We start from the raw sequence: 14,542 nt of genomic DNA, 5'->3' as shown, positions 1-14,542 counted from the left end.
AGTCTCCCAGTAGGAGTAATCCTCCTCCGATTAAATTGGAGGGCAGAAGGTTCTGACAAGGGATTCCTGGTCAGCAGAATGTCAATTAGGTTAATTAATCAGCGAATTGACATTCATAATCCCTGAGTCCACTACAATTTAGTATCTTCCTCCCTGTTTATCTGAAAAATTGGATGATTTTTTACCCCGGCCTGCCTTATTAACCATTAGGGGCATGCAACTTATCCACTGTAAGTATAGCCAGTCAAACCTACATATCAATTTTTACCCTATCCACTCCTCTGCTGTCTCTACTTCTACCAATAATTTGTCTTCTATTTTATTGAACCCTAACTGTCCTTATTTCTGATTTGTGTGTGTCTGGGCCCGAATGACTGCATGAAGGCTGAACATTTGACGCTACATTTTACTTTTCTCAGATATAGTGGTTAATTAAGTTCCTCTTTCTTTGACTCAAGAAAATCATGTTTAATTGGTTCACTGCTTAAATAGTTAAATAATTCTGATTTGGAAAAGCAATATCCTCATGAAAAATAAACTTAAATCCATTGAGGAGGTTGAATAGAAGGGTTGTAACATGGCTAGAAGGTCCATGTGATACACATTAGTTTGGAGATAGGCTTTGAGAGGGGAAGGATTTATCAGATAGTCCAGAAAACTCATAGACAATGTTAGTCTGCCAGCGTATGGGAGAAAGAGAGAGTGAGCAGCTAGTGGCCGAATGTTTCCCTGCTCCATCACACACAAATGCAGGAGGGATTTCCTGCTTGGATTGGAAAGATGAAATTCATGAGGAATTAAAAAGAAGCTGGAAGATTTGCCTGGCTTTAGATGAAGGGAAAACATGCATTGTGAAAGACAGTTGTGGAGTTAAAAGTGTACATTCTGGAAAAAAAAATGAATTCTCGCAACCAAGAATCCTTTTGGACTTGAACATAGAACAGTACAGCACACTACAGGCCCTTCAGCCCACGATGTTGTGCTGACCATTTATCCTCATCTAAGATCAACCTAATCTACACCACTTCAATTTACTACTGTCCATGTGTCTGTCTAGGAGACGCTGAAATGTCCTTAATGACTCTGACTCCACCACCTCTGCTGGTAGTGCATTCCAGACACCCACCACTCTCTGTGTAAAGAACCTACATCTGACATCTCCCCTATACCTTCCTCCAATCACCTTAAAATTATGTCCCCTCTTGACAGCCATTTCCATCCTGGGGAAAAGTCTCTGGCTATCCACTCTATCCATGCCTCTCATCACCTTGTACACCTCTATCAAGTCACCTCTCTGCCTTCTTCGCTCCAGTGAGCAAAGCCCTAGCTCCCTCAGCCTTTCTTGATAAGACATGCCCTCCAGTCCAGGCATCATCCTGGTAAATCTCCTCTGTACCCTCTTCAAAGCATTCCCATCCTTCCTATAATGAGATGACCAGAACTGAACACAATATTCCAAGTGTGGTCTAACTAGAGTTTTATAAAGCTGCAGCAAAACTTTGCGGCTCTTAAACTCAATCCCCCTGTTAATGAAAGCCAACACACCATACGCCTTCTTTTCAACCCTATCAACCTGGGTGGCAACTTTGAGGGATCTATGTATGTGGACCCCAAGATCCTTCTGTTCCTCCACACTTCCAAGAATCCTGCCTTTAACCCTGCATTGAGCATTCAAATTCGACCTTCCAAAATGAATAACTTCACATTTATCGAGGTTGAACTCCATCTGCCACTTCTCAGCCCAGCTCTCCATCCTGTCAATGTTCTGCTGTAACCTGCAACAACCCTCAACACTATCTACAACTCCCCCAACCTTTGTGTCATCGGCAAACTTACAAATCCATCCTTGCACTTCCTCATCCAAGTCATTAATAAAAACCACAAAGGGCAGAGGTCCCAGAACAGATCCATGTGGGACACCACTGGTAACCGACCTCCAGGCGGAATACTTTCCATCCATTACCACTCGCCGTCTTCTTTTAGCGGCCAATTCTGTATCCAGATAGCCAGATTTCCCTGTATCCCATGCCCCCTAACTTTCTGAATGAGCCTACCATGGGGAACCTTATCAAATGCCCTACTGAAATCCATATACACTACACCCACTGCCCGACCTTCATCAATGTGTCTTGTCACATCCTCAAGGAATTCAATGAGGCTTGTGAGGCATGACCTGCCCCTCACAAAGCCATGCTGGCTGACTATCTTTAATCTGATTATAGAAAAGAAAGAAACATAGAAAAAAATAGAGCACAGAACAGGCCCTTCGGCTCACAATGTTGTGTCGAACCTTTGTCCTAGATTAATCATAGATTATCATAGAATTTACAGTGCAGAAGGAGGCCATTCGGCCCATTGAGTCTGCACCGGCTCTTGGAAAGAGCACCCTACCCAAGGTCAACACCTCCACCCTATCCCCATAACCCAGTAACCCCACCCAACACCAAGGGCAATTTTGGACACGAAGGGCAATTTATCATGGCCAATCCACCTAACCTGCACATCTTTGGACTGTGGGAGGAATCCGGAGCACCAGGAGGAAACCCACGCACACACTGGGAGGATGTGCAGAGTCCACACATGCAGTGACCCAAGCTGGACCTATCCCTCTCCATTACTAAAGTGAAAGTCACAGAATTGTGGTCACTATCTCCAAAATGCTCCCCCACTAACAAATCTATCATATGCCCTGGTTCATTACCAAGTACCAAATCCAATATGGCCTCCCCTCTGGTCGGACACTCTACATACTGTGTTAGAAAAGCTTCCTGGACACACTGCACAAACACCACCCCATCCAAACTATTTGATCTAAAGAGTTTCCACTTAATGTTTGGGAAGTTGAAGTCATCCATGACTACTACCCTGTGACTTCTGCACCTTTCCAAAATCCGTTTCCCAATCTGTTCCTCCACATCTCTACTGCGATTGGGGGGCCTTTAGAAAAATTCCAACAAGGTGACTGCTCCTTTCCTATTTCTGACTTCAACCCATACTACCTCCTCGAACTGCCTTTCTGCAGCTGTTATACTATCTCTAATTAACAATGTCACCCCCCCCCCCCCCCCCACCTCTTTTACCACCCTCCCTAATCTTATTGAAACATCTATAACCAGGGACCTCCAACAACCATTTCTGCCCCTCTTCTATCCAAGTTTCCGTGATGGTCACCACATCGTAGTCCCAAGTTCCGATCCATGCCTTAAGTTCATCCACCTTATTCCTGATGCTTCTTGCATGAAGTATACACACTTCAACCCATCTCCGTGCCTGCAAGTACTCTCCTTTGTCAGTGTTCCCTTCCCCACTGCCTCACTACACGCTTTGGCGTCCTGAATATCGGCTATCTTAGTTGCTAGACTACAAATCCGGTTCCCATTCCCCTGCCAAATTTGTCTAAACCCTCCTGAAGAGTACTAGAAAATCTCCCTCCCAGGATATTGGTGCCCCCCTGGTTCTGTCCTGGCTTTTAACTTCCAGCCTAACTCCCTAAACTTGTTTATTAACTCCACACCCCTTTTCCTACCTACGTCGTTGGTAGCAATGTGCACCACGACTTCTGGCTGCTCACCCTCCCCCTTCAGGATCCTGAAGACACGATCTGAGACATCCCTGGCACCTGGGAGGCAACATACCTTCCGGGAGACTCGCTCGCGACCACAGAATCTCCTATCTAATCCCCATACCATTGAATCTCCTATTACTATTGCTTTTCTATTCTCCCTCCTTCCCTTCTGAGCCCCAGAGCCAGACTCAGTGCCAGAGACCTAGCCGCTAGGGCCTTCTCCCGGTAGGTCATCCCCCCCCCCAACAGCATCCAAAACGGTATACTTGTTTTGAAGGGGAACGGCCACGAGGGACCCCGCACTGTGTGCCTGTTTGTTTTCTTTCCCCTGACTGTAACCCAGCTACTCTTGTCCTGTACCTTGGGTGTGGTTACCTCCCTGTAACTCTTCTCTATAAGCCCCTCTGCCTCCCGGATGATCTGAGGTTCATCCAGCTCCAGTTCCCTAACACAGTCTCTGAGGAGCTGGAGTTGGGTGCTCTTCCCGCAGGTATAGTCAGCGGGTATCCCTCACCACCCACATCCTACAGGAGGAGCACGCAACTGCCCTAGCCTCCATCCCCTCTTACCTTACAGAATATAGCTGCCCTGTGGACCAACTGGACCTCCGCCCTCCAACTCTGCTCCCAGTCAGCTGCACTCTATGTAAACTCCTGGCACCCTTCATGCTCTTCGCAGAAATAAAATGAAAGGAGCACCTGACTCCCTCCTCACCTAACTCCCTCAGTCACCAAACTCTCACTAGAGCACTCAAATGCACCAAGTTCAGCACTCAGTGCAAACAAAGTCTGCACTGTAGCTGGAACCCTTTTATACTGTGACTCTAGCCTCTGAAAACTGGCCTAATCCAATTAACTAATTAACAAGTTCTATCTTTGACTATCTTTAATCAAACTATGTTTTTCTAAATAATCATAAATCCTATCTCTCAGAATCCTTTCCAATATCTTGCTCACCACAGACTTAAGACTGATGGGTCTGTAATTTCCAGGGATTTCCCTATTCACTTGCTTCAACAGGGGATCAACATTCACCTTCCAATCATCCGGTACTACTCCAGTGGAGAGTGAGGACGTAAAAATCATCACCAACGGCGCAGCAATCTCCTACCTCGCTTCCCGTAGTCACCTTTGGGTATATCCAGGGGACTTATCTATCCTGATGCTTTTCAAAATTTCCAGCACATCCTCCTTCTTAATATCAACCTGTTCCAGTCTATTAACCTGGTTCACAGAAGAATAGTTCTGGGAGAATTGAATATCTACATAAAGGGACAGTGTAAGGTATACTCTGTCGGAGGCTTTTTCGGTTATGTTAAAAGTTCTGTAGTTTAAGTATAAATTGCCAACAAAAATTGTATTTAATTGATAGTGCTTTTAGTCTAATTGTTCCAAAAAAATGACATTTTGTGTAATTCATTCAGCTGTTAGTTGGAGGTTCAAATTTATTTTTTAAAGTATTTGTACAGGATTTTTAAAATTTTTACGAATATGCAACAAAAAACATTTTCAATACAAAACAGGTTCAGTGCAGAAAAATAATTGTTGCGAATATAAAAATGAACAATACAGAATGAATTTAGAGTAATAGATTTTATGAACTAGTGGCTCCAACTTTAATACCGGATCGTTCAAAAAACCAATTATGGGAGAAAAATGTTCAGGCCATATCAATAAGGTCGGATGGCATCTCAGGCTGCACATCTTTATGTATTGTGAGGACAAGACTTACAATATGGCTCAAGGGGAACCTAGCAGGAGTAGGCCAGAAAAGCGGAGCCTATAAAATTGAGATGGGGGTCCCACACTTTACGGAATCCATCAGATTTCGAACGGATCATAGAATTCCATAGGAGTGGATTCCATTACTAATTTGTGCAAATTTTGCATTGAAGGATATTTGTCACTGACCCAGGAGCAGAGGAATTTTTACAAGTTGAAAAAGTTAGGGGGCGGGATTCTCCCTACCCGGCGGTGCGGGCCGTACCGGTGCTGAGGAGCGCTATGTCTTCCAACAGCATTTGCAGGGTAAGGATGAACCTTTTCAATCCTTTCTCATCCACCTCCGCATCCTTGCGCAGTCCTGTAATTACGGGTCCACCTCCGACTCCATAATATGCGACCAGATCGTTTTCGGTGTTCAGTCGGACCCCTTACGCCAGCAGCTCCTCAAAGTTAAACAGCTCACCCTTGCGATTGCCATCGAGACATGCGTTCTGCATGAACATGCCACTAACCGATACTCGCACATCCAAGCGGCTGGGGTCCCCACGAGGCAGAATGGGTACAAGCAATCAAGCAACTCCAGGGCCTCAGCCTGGATGAGGGAGGCCATTTTGTGCGCTTTTCACAGCCTCCCGCGCATGCGCGCACTGAACGAGGGGACGGCGACGCCGAAGATTGCACTGCGCCGGCGCGCACCACGTACGACCGCACCGCGCATGCGCGGTGTCGCAACGAGCATCCTGACGTAACTACGTGCGGCAATTGTGGCCCCGCCCACTAAAAGCGGCAATTTCCTGCAAAATCACGACGCTGCCTACAATGTGGCAAACTTGGTCGCTATGCTGATTTATGCATGTCTGCTCAGCCTGCCAACTCTCGCCGCTCCAACCAGCTACGCAGGGATGTCCGCGCCATCCAACCCACGGTCACCGAATCCGATTCTGACCTGCTGCCTAACCTTGACAGGCAATGTCCTGCAAAATCGCGACGCTGCCTACAATGTGGCAAACTTGGCCGCTATGCTGATTTATGCAGGTCTGCTCAGCCTGCCAACTCTCGCCGCTCCAACCAGCTACGCAGGGATGTCTGCGCCATCCAACCCACGGTCACCGAATCCGATTCTGACCTGCTGCCTAACCTTGACACCGAGGACCTTAAAGCACTTTTTCGAGTTGGTATCATTACCAAACACAGGGTGCCCCCGAAGCAAAAAGTCCAGCCTTTCCCGGTATACAGCATTGATCCAGACAACGAGTGCTGTGCCACCCTCTCGGTCAACCGATCCCGGATCCAATTCCGCCTGGACACCGGCACTTCAGCCAATCTCATTGAGCGGTCCGACCTCGAAAGCCTCCGTGTCAAGCCAACCATCCTGCCATCAGCCTGCCAGCTGTTAGGCTATAATGGTGATGCCATTGCTGCCAGTGGCTCATGCCAACTAGAAGTGGTGCACAGGTCACTTAAAGCCACCCTTTCATTTAAAATAGTGGGATCCTCCAAAGCCTCCCTGCTTGGTGCGCAAGCATGAAAACTGCTGAACCTTGTTCAAAGGGTTCACTCCCTGTCCACCGCTGACGCATCTGCCTCTCAGGACACTGATTTTAGGGTGCAGCTGGATGCCATTATTAACCAATACCACGGTGTTTTCGAGGGCATGGGCACACTCCCGTACACCTACAAGATCTTGTTGAAACCAAATGCCACGCCTGTGGTGCTGGTGCAGGGCCCCAGCACCCCTCAAGGACCGCCTCAAGCAGCAGCTGCATCACCTCCAGGACCAAGGAGTGATTTCCAAAGTTACGGAACCAACTGACTGGGTCAGCTCCATGGTATGCGTGAAAAACCCTTCCAGCGAATTGAGAATATGCATTGATCCCAAGGACCTCAACCGCAATATTATGATGTGGAGATGCCGGTGTTGGACTGGGGTGAGCACAGTAAGAAGTCTTACAACATCAGGTTAAAGTCCCAACAGGTTTATTTCCAACACGAGCTTTCGGAGCACTGCTCCTTCCTCAGGTGAATATTATAAGAGAACACTATCCCATTCCAAAGCACGAAGAACTCACCTGTGAGATGGCTCGCGCCAAGTTCTTTACCAAGCTAGACGCCTCAAAGGGGTTCTGGCAGATCCAGCTCGACGAATCCAGCAGGAAACTCTGCACTTTTAATACCCCCTTTGGCAGGTATTGCTACAACAGGATGCCGTTTGGGATCATCTCTGCATCAGAAGTGTTCCAAAGGATTATGGAACAGATGATGGAAGGTATTGACGGGGTTCGCGTCTATGTGGACGACATAATCATCTGGTCCACCACCCTGCAGGAGCACATTGATCACCTCCAGCACGTCTTCAGACGGATACATGAGCATGGCCTCCGCCTCAACAGGGCCAAACGCTCCTTTGGTCAGACAGAAATTAAGTTCCTCGGAGACCACATCTCACAGTTGGGCATGCAGCCGGATGCGGACAAGGTAGCTGTCATTAAGGCCATGAAGACACCGGAGGATAAGAAGGTGGTCCTCCGCTTCTTGTGGAAATTCATCCCTAACCTCGCCTCTCACAGCACGGCTCTCAGGAACCTGGTCAAGAAGACGACAGAGTTCCAATGGCTCCCTGCGCACGAACACGAATGGCGGGATCTCAGGGCAAAGCTGACCACAGCCCCGGTCTTGGCATTTTTTGGCCTGGCCAAAGAGACCAAAATTTCTAAAGCTGCCAGTCAATCCGGCATTGGAGCAGTGCTCCTTCAACGTGATGAGGCCTCATCATGGGCCACCGTTGCATACGCGTCGTGTGCAATGACCCCCATCGAACAGCGCTATGCGCAGATTTTAAAGGATTGCCTGGGCCTTCTTACCAGAGTCGTTCAATTCCATGACTATGTCTACGGACTCCCTCAGTTCACCGTCGAAACAGACCATAGACCGCTGGTCAATATCATTCAAAAAGAACTGAACGACATGGCGCCTTGCCTGCAGCGCATTCTTCTCAAGTTCAGGCGCTACGACTTCCAGCTTGTATACACCCCGGGCAAGGAGCTTAACGTCGCTGACGCCCTCTCCCGGTCTGTCACCACACCATGTCACCCAGCGGGATTTGTTTGCCAGGTTGGTGCCCATGTGGCATTCCTTGCCTCCAATCTGCCTGCCACGGATGAACGCCTCGTCCAAATTCGTCGCGAAACGGCTGCCGACCCCTTACTCCAGCGTGTCATGCGGCACCTAATGGACGGGTGGCTCAAGGGCCAATGCCCTCAATTCTATAATGTCAGAGATGATCTGGCGGTAGTAGACAGGGTTCTTCTCAAACTAGACCGCATTGTCATCCCACACAGCATGCGCCAGCTTGTCCTCGAACAGCTCCATGAGGGCCACCTGGGAGTGGGGAAATGCCGCCGACGGGCCCGTGAGGCAGTGTACTGGCCTGGGATTAACGAGGACATAGCTAACACCGTGCTCAACTGCCCAACATGTCAGCGATTCCAGCCTGCGCAACCACGGGAAACATTGCAACCCCATGAGTTGGTCACGTCGCCCTGGGCCAAGGTGGGCATCGACTTGTTCCATGCACTTGGCCGAGACTATGTCCTCATTGTGGACTACTTCTCGAACTACCCGGAGGTGGTACGGTTGAACGACCTCACCTCAGCTGCAGTCATTCGTGCGTGTAAGGAAACCTTCGCTCGACACTGCATCCTGCTCACGGTCATGTCCGACAATGGCCCCTGCTTCACCAGTCAAGAGTGGTCCAACTTTGACAGACGTTACAACTTTGCACATGTCACGTCCAGTCCCCTGTACCCCCAATCCAATGGCAAAGCAGAGAAAGGAGTACATATCGTCAAACAGCTCCTATGCAAGGCGGCCGATGCTGATTCGGATTTTTACCTTGCCCTACTTGCCTACCGCTCCGCCCCCTTGTCCACTGGCCTGTCACCAGCTCAACTACTCATGAATCGCATGCTGCGGACGACGGTGCCGTCCATCCATGTCCCGGACCTCGACCACGTTCCGGTCCTTCGCCAGATGCAGCTAACTCGTGCCCAGCACAAAGTGGCCTACAACTCCCATGCAAATGATCGCCCTGTTCTGGCTCCCGATGACAACGTCCGCGTCCATCTTCCAGATGGTGGCTGGTTCGCCACTGCTGTCGTGCTCCGACAAGTGGCCCCCCATTCGTTCCTGGTTCGTTTACTGGATAGCTCTCTTCATCAACGCAATCGGCGTGCACTGCGACTGATCCCGTGCTCGCCACGTGATCTTCAGGTCCTGCCTCGCCATCATGATGACCCCGCCATGGACTTTGCAGAGCTCCCTGTCGCTCTGCCACCCTCTGACTCTGACACAGTCCAACCCATTCCAGAACCGGCAGCTCTTGACCCACCCTTGAGGCGGTCAACCAGAATTCATCGCCCACCTCCGAGACTACATCTATGAACTTTTTGAATTCATAGACTCTCTGAATTGTTTCGTTGCTTTGTTTAGTCAACTCACTGGTTTGTATATAATGTTGCTCTAGTTACTCTTTTGTTGCATACTGTTCATCTGCACTAGACACCTTCCAATGTAAATAGCTTAGTGTTAATGTACATAGTCTTGTAAATATGCCTTCACATACCACACGTAGTTAGGAACATTCTCACCATACATTATTTATTACCACAACCACACATTTTTTTATAAAAGGGGGATATCATAATATACACATCAGTATATAATAGTGCAGACCCACACTGACAGACACACTGCAAGACCAGTTAACACATACAACACCGCAGCCAATCACCAGTTAGAGCACGCTCACTATAAAGCCAGAGGGCACTAGTTTTCCCGCTCATTCGGGACGCAGCCTCTGTGAAGGACAGAGCTCACAGCTTGTAGCACAGATCTTCACCATGTGCTAACAGCCTAGACTGGTCAGGATAGGCATAGGTCTTCAGTCTAATCTAACATAGTGTCGACCTGTGAATGCGTGTCTAATTAACTTGTCTCTCAGTCCGGAAGAAACGATCTCGAACACGTCCGTACTTCAGAATATTCTTTATTGCGATCGGGGCCGCTCTCTAGGTATCCCAAAGAAACACCTCTGAGAGTGCCAAAGTCTTGCTCAAAGCATCCCCTTTTTATATGTTTTGTAAGGGGTTGTCTCTTACATTCACTTGAGCTTGCCCACATTTCAAAGCATAGTTTGGTTATTACAATAGTTCCAGTACATGATTTTACAGACTTTGAGGTTATCTATTGGCACATGATAATGTAGCAGTTTTAGCCTAATTAATAAGTGTTAGCTATAGTTGCAAGCGGCTCCCACATTTCATATCCTGTCATCCGGCCATGCGCCTTGTTTCTCAAGGCTGTTTGGCTTATAGTCATGAGTCGGCTCACAACTTCAAATATCACTCCCTTCTCTGAGCATCCTTCAATGGCTTCAATAACACATTCCTCTACTCTGAGCAAATCCATTCTCCTTCAATGGCTTCAATAACACATTCTTCTAATTTGTGATTTTCCACTAATGTATCCCGGTCATTCTGGCTCTTTCTGGCTATTAACCCTTGCTTCACATCCTCAGACCCACAGTGAAAGTATGTTCAACAGTTCCTAGCTTAATAAAATAGTGTTGTATTATTTCAAGTGTTGGTAGCCTGTATATGTTACTGCTAAGGTAAACACAGTCTTCACAGATCCAGAGTACCCAACACATCACGAACCTGGTGTATTTTACACCGGCGGGAGCCGTCGTAAACGAGCGGCCACTCGGCCCATCGTGGGCCGGAGAATTGCCGGGGGGTGGGCACATCCGCCGTATAACTGGCGCCGGAGAAGCCGGCGGCAGGGTGGGATTCCCCCCCCCCCGCCGGCGATTCTCCGGCCCGGCGGGGAGTCAGAGAATCCCGCCCAGGATGTTGTGTAGCCCTTTTTTCATTAACGTCAGTAATTCTCCCATCTGGAAGGCCCAGAATTAGGAATACAGGATTGAGCTCTAAGGTGCTGTCAAATATCCTCTCAAGCTTCCTAACTACACCCGACTAATAGGATTGAATCTTAACACAGGTCCATACGCAGTGTATATAACCCCATTCTACTACCCGGCACTTTAGGCAAAAGGTACTTGGGAATTCGGAGCAGATGGGGGGAGTTCAGCCCTTCCAGCCTGCTCTGCCATTCAATCAGATCATGGCTGATCTCTTCCTGGTTTCAAATCCATCTTCCTGCCCGTTTCCCATAAACCTTTAACCTGCTTTTTTAAATCACAAATATATCTATCTCCTTCTTGAAATCTTTTAATAATTCAGACTACACCACACTATTCGGCAGTGAATTCCACAAATTCAGCATCCTTTGCGAGAAGGAGTTCCTCCTGATTTCAGTTTTAAATTTATCGCCTCCCATCCTATATTTGACGTCTCGATCTATATTGGCCTACAAAGGTGAATATTTGGTCTACTTTTACTTTATCAATCACTCTTAGTATTTTATGCAACTCGATCAGGTCCACTAACTCTTCTAAATTCCAGCAAGTATAAGCTCAAACTGTTCAATTTCTCCTCATATGCCAACCCTTTCATCCCCAGAATCAATCTGGTGAACCTGAATTGCCTCCAATGCCATCCCATCCTTCCTCGAATAAAGAGGCCAAAACTGGACACAGTACTACAGATGTGTAGTATTTCAAGTGTTGGTAGCCTGTATATGTTACTGCTAAGGTAAACACAGTCTTCACAGATCCAGAGTACCCAACACATCACGAACCTGGTGTATTTTACACCGGCGGGAGCCGTCGTAAACGAACGTTTGCAACGTCCATAAGACAAAAGACCCTTTTAAACATAGGGATCAGGTTTAAATTATCAACTGAGAATAGTTATCACTTTGAAATCACCCAAATGATCTGGAGACAGTCTTTAGATTGCAGAGAGATCCTTATACAGCTGCTTGCTTTTCCTGTAGCTATCCAGCTCTCAAACAAAACTAAAACACACTCTGTAGCAGGCAACCCAAAGTGAAAGTAAAAGCAGACAGACAGCCCAGCTCCACCCACACTCTGACACCACTGATAAACACCCATTTCTTAAAGGTACTCTCATATGACACCACCAACACCCTATACAATTACAACACTTTTTGACTTATACGCCAGTCTTTTTACAATAAATGCTAAAATTCCATTAGCCTATTTTATTATATGCTGTACCTGTATACCGACTTTCTGAGTCTATGAACTAAGACACCCAGATTCTTCCGCCCAGGCGCATTTTGAATCGGCTTTCCATTTCGATAATAATTTGCCTTCCTATTTTTTCGGGCCAAATGGATAACCTCACACTTATCCACATTAAGATCCATCTGCCAATTTTTGGCCCATTCTCCTATCATATCTATATTTGTCTGTGAACTCTATCTTCTCTTCACTACTTGCTTTCCCACCTATTTTAGTATCATCCGCAAATTTTGCTATGTTACACTCTGTCCCTGCTTGCAGACCACTTTCTGTGCGGAGTCTGCACCTTTTCCCCGTGTCTGCGTGGATTTCCTCCGGGTGCTCCAGTTTCCTCCCACAGTCCAAAGACGTGCAGGTTAGGTGGATTAGTCACGCTAAATTGCCCTTTGTGTCGAAAAAAGGTTAGGTGGGGTTACTGGGTTCCAGGGATAGGGTGGAGGTGTGCGGCTTAAGTGGGTTGCTCTTTCCAAGGGCCGGTGCAGAATTGATGGGCCGAGTGGCCTCCTCCACTGTAAATTCTATGTTCTAGTCCAAAGATGTGCGGGATAGATGGATTGGCCATGCTAAATTGCCCGTAGTGTCCTAAAAAGTAAGGTGGGGGGGAGGGGGGGGGGTTGTTGGGTTACGGGTATAGGGTGGATACGTGGGTTTGAGTAGGGTGATCATTGCTCGGCACAACATCGAGGGCCGAAGGGCCTGTTCAGTGCTGTACTGTTCTATGTTCAGTGCATCTACTATTTCTGCTGCCTGCTTTAACACACTAGGGTGCAAGCCATCAGGACCCGGAGACTTGTCCGATTTTAATCCTATTGGTTTATTCAATACCTCCTCCCGAGTGATTGTTATTGCACCAGCTTCATCTGCATTAACTGCTGTTTCACACTGGGGATAGAGCAGGATTAAACCTGTGTCTCAGACTAGACACGATAAGCAAATGGTGCAGTATCTTAAATTGAGTCTCCTTCATTCCATTACAAACTGGGCTCTTATTGGCATAATCGCAAATACTGTCCCATGTCTCCTCTTCAATATTAATTGCAAAATAATTTTCCTATGACTGCAAGGTACCCAATTTATCAACACAAGGTATCATAGAACTTGCCAATCACTTGTCTGGGCTCTGCAGAAATTAGGATTTTTTCCCCTTGGTGAAATAAAGGAGTTAAGACACAGGGTTGTCTTATTCAGGGTAGATTCCCTGAGTTGCAGTTACTTAAAAAGTGGTGTCTCAGGATGTCAGATTGCTGGCATAATACATGGTCTTTAAGAACTGGTGGGTAATCCGGGTTGCCCTGAATGGGAGAAAGACCGGAATTCAGTTTAGATCTCCCTTCTAGTTGGCGAACCATTGTTCCTGGTCTAGGATTAGATTTTCGCATCTAGCAGAATCTGTCCTATTGTCCCCATAAAATAACAAGACCTGCAGAGGGTAAATTAACTGATCTATTTCAATATCGAACCAAATAGAGGCAAGGTCCTTCCTAACCCAATCCTGTATAAATCAAGAGTAAGAGGCCAGGTGACATAACTTAATATTTGGGACACCCAAACCCCCCCCTTTGGAACCTGGGAGTTGCAGCTTGGCGAACTTTAGACAAGGCTTCTTATTTCAGATGAACAAACTGATCTTATCATTAATCTTCTTTGAGACTCTAACTGGCAACAATATTGGCAACATCTGCAAGGGTTCAGCAATCTAGGCAACATATTCAGTTAATCAAGGCAACGCTGCCTAGCCATGAGACCGGCAAGGGAAACCAACGGGCCAAATCCCATCTGATAGGAGCAATCAGCTGAGCAAGGTTAGCCCCATATAACTGCCTAAAAGAAGGAGTAATTGCAGCATCCATGTACTTAAATCCCAATGGGGATGACCAAAAGAGAGTGGGGGGTTTTGTCCCTCAACTCTGCCACCGGCATAGACTCTGGGCGGAATTCTCCCCCACCGGGTGGAAGAATCGCCGGGGGGGGGGCCACGCGAGTCCCGCCACGCCGCCCCGGCACCCCCACGCGATTCTCTCCCCCCCC

General features: G+C 47.5%; 1 protein-coding gene across 2 annotated transcripts in view; it reads left to right on the top strand.

The window, feature by feature from the left end:
* The window catches only part of LOC119971590 (embryonic protein UVS.2-like), a 174,071-nt gene that overhangs the window by 25,961 nt on the left and 133,568 nt on the right, over positions 1 to 14,542 (top strand). The window lies entirely within an intron of this gene.

The sequence above is a fragment of the Scyliorhinus canicula genome, chromosome 9 (assembly GCF_902713615.1).
Source record: "Scyliorhinus canicula chromosome 9, sScyCan1.1, whole genome shotgun sequence".
NCBI lineage: Eukaryota > Metazoa > Chordata > Chondrichthyes > Carcharhiniformes > Scyliorhinidae > Scyliorhinus > Scyliorhinus canicula.
The sequence above is the reverse complement of the archived record's forward strand: the minus strand, read 5'-3'. Positions and strand labels throughout refer to the sequence as shown.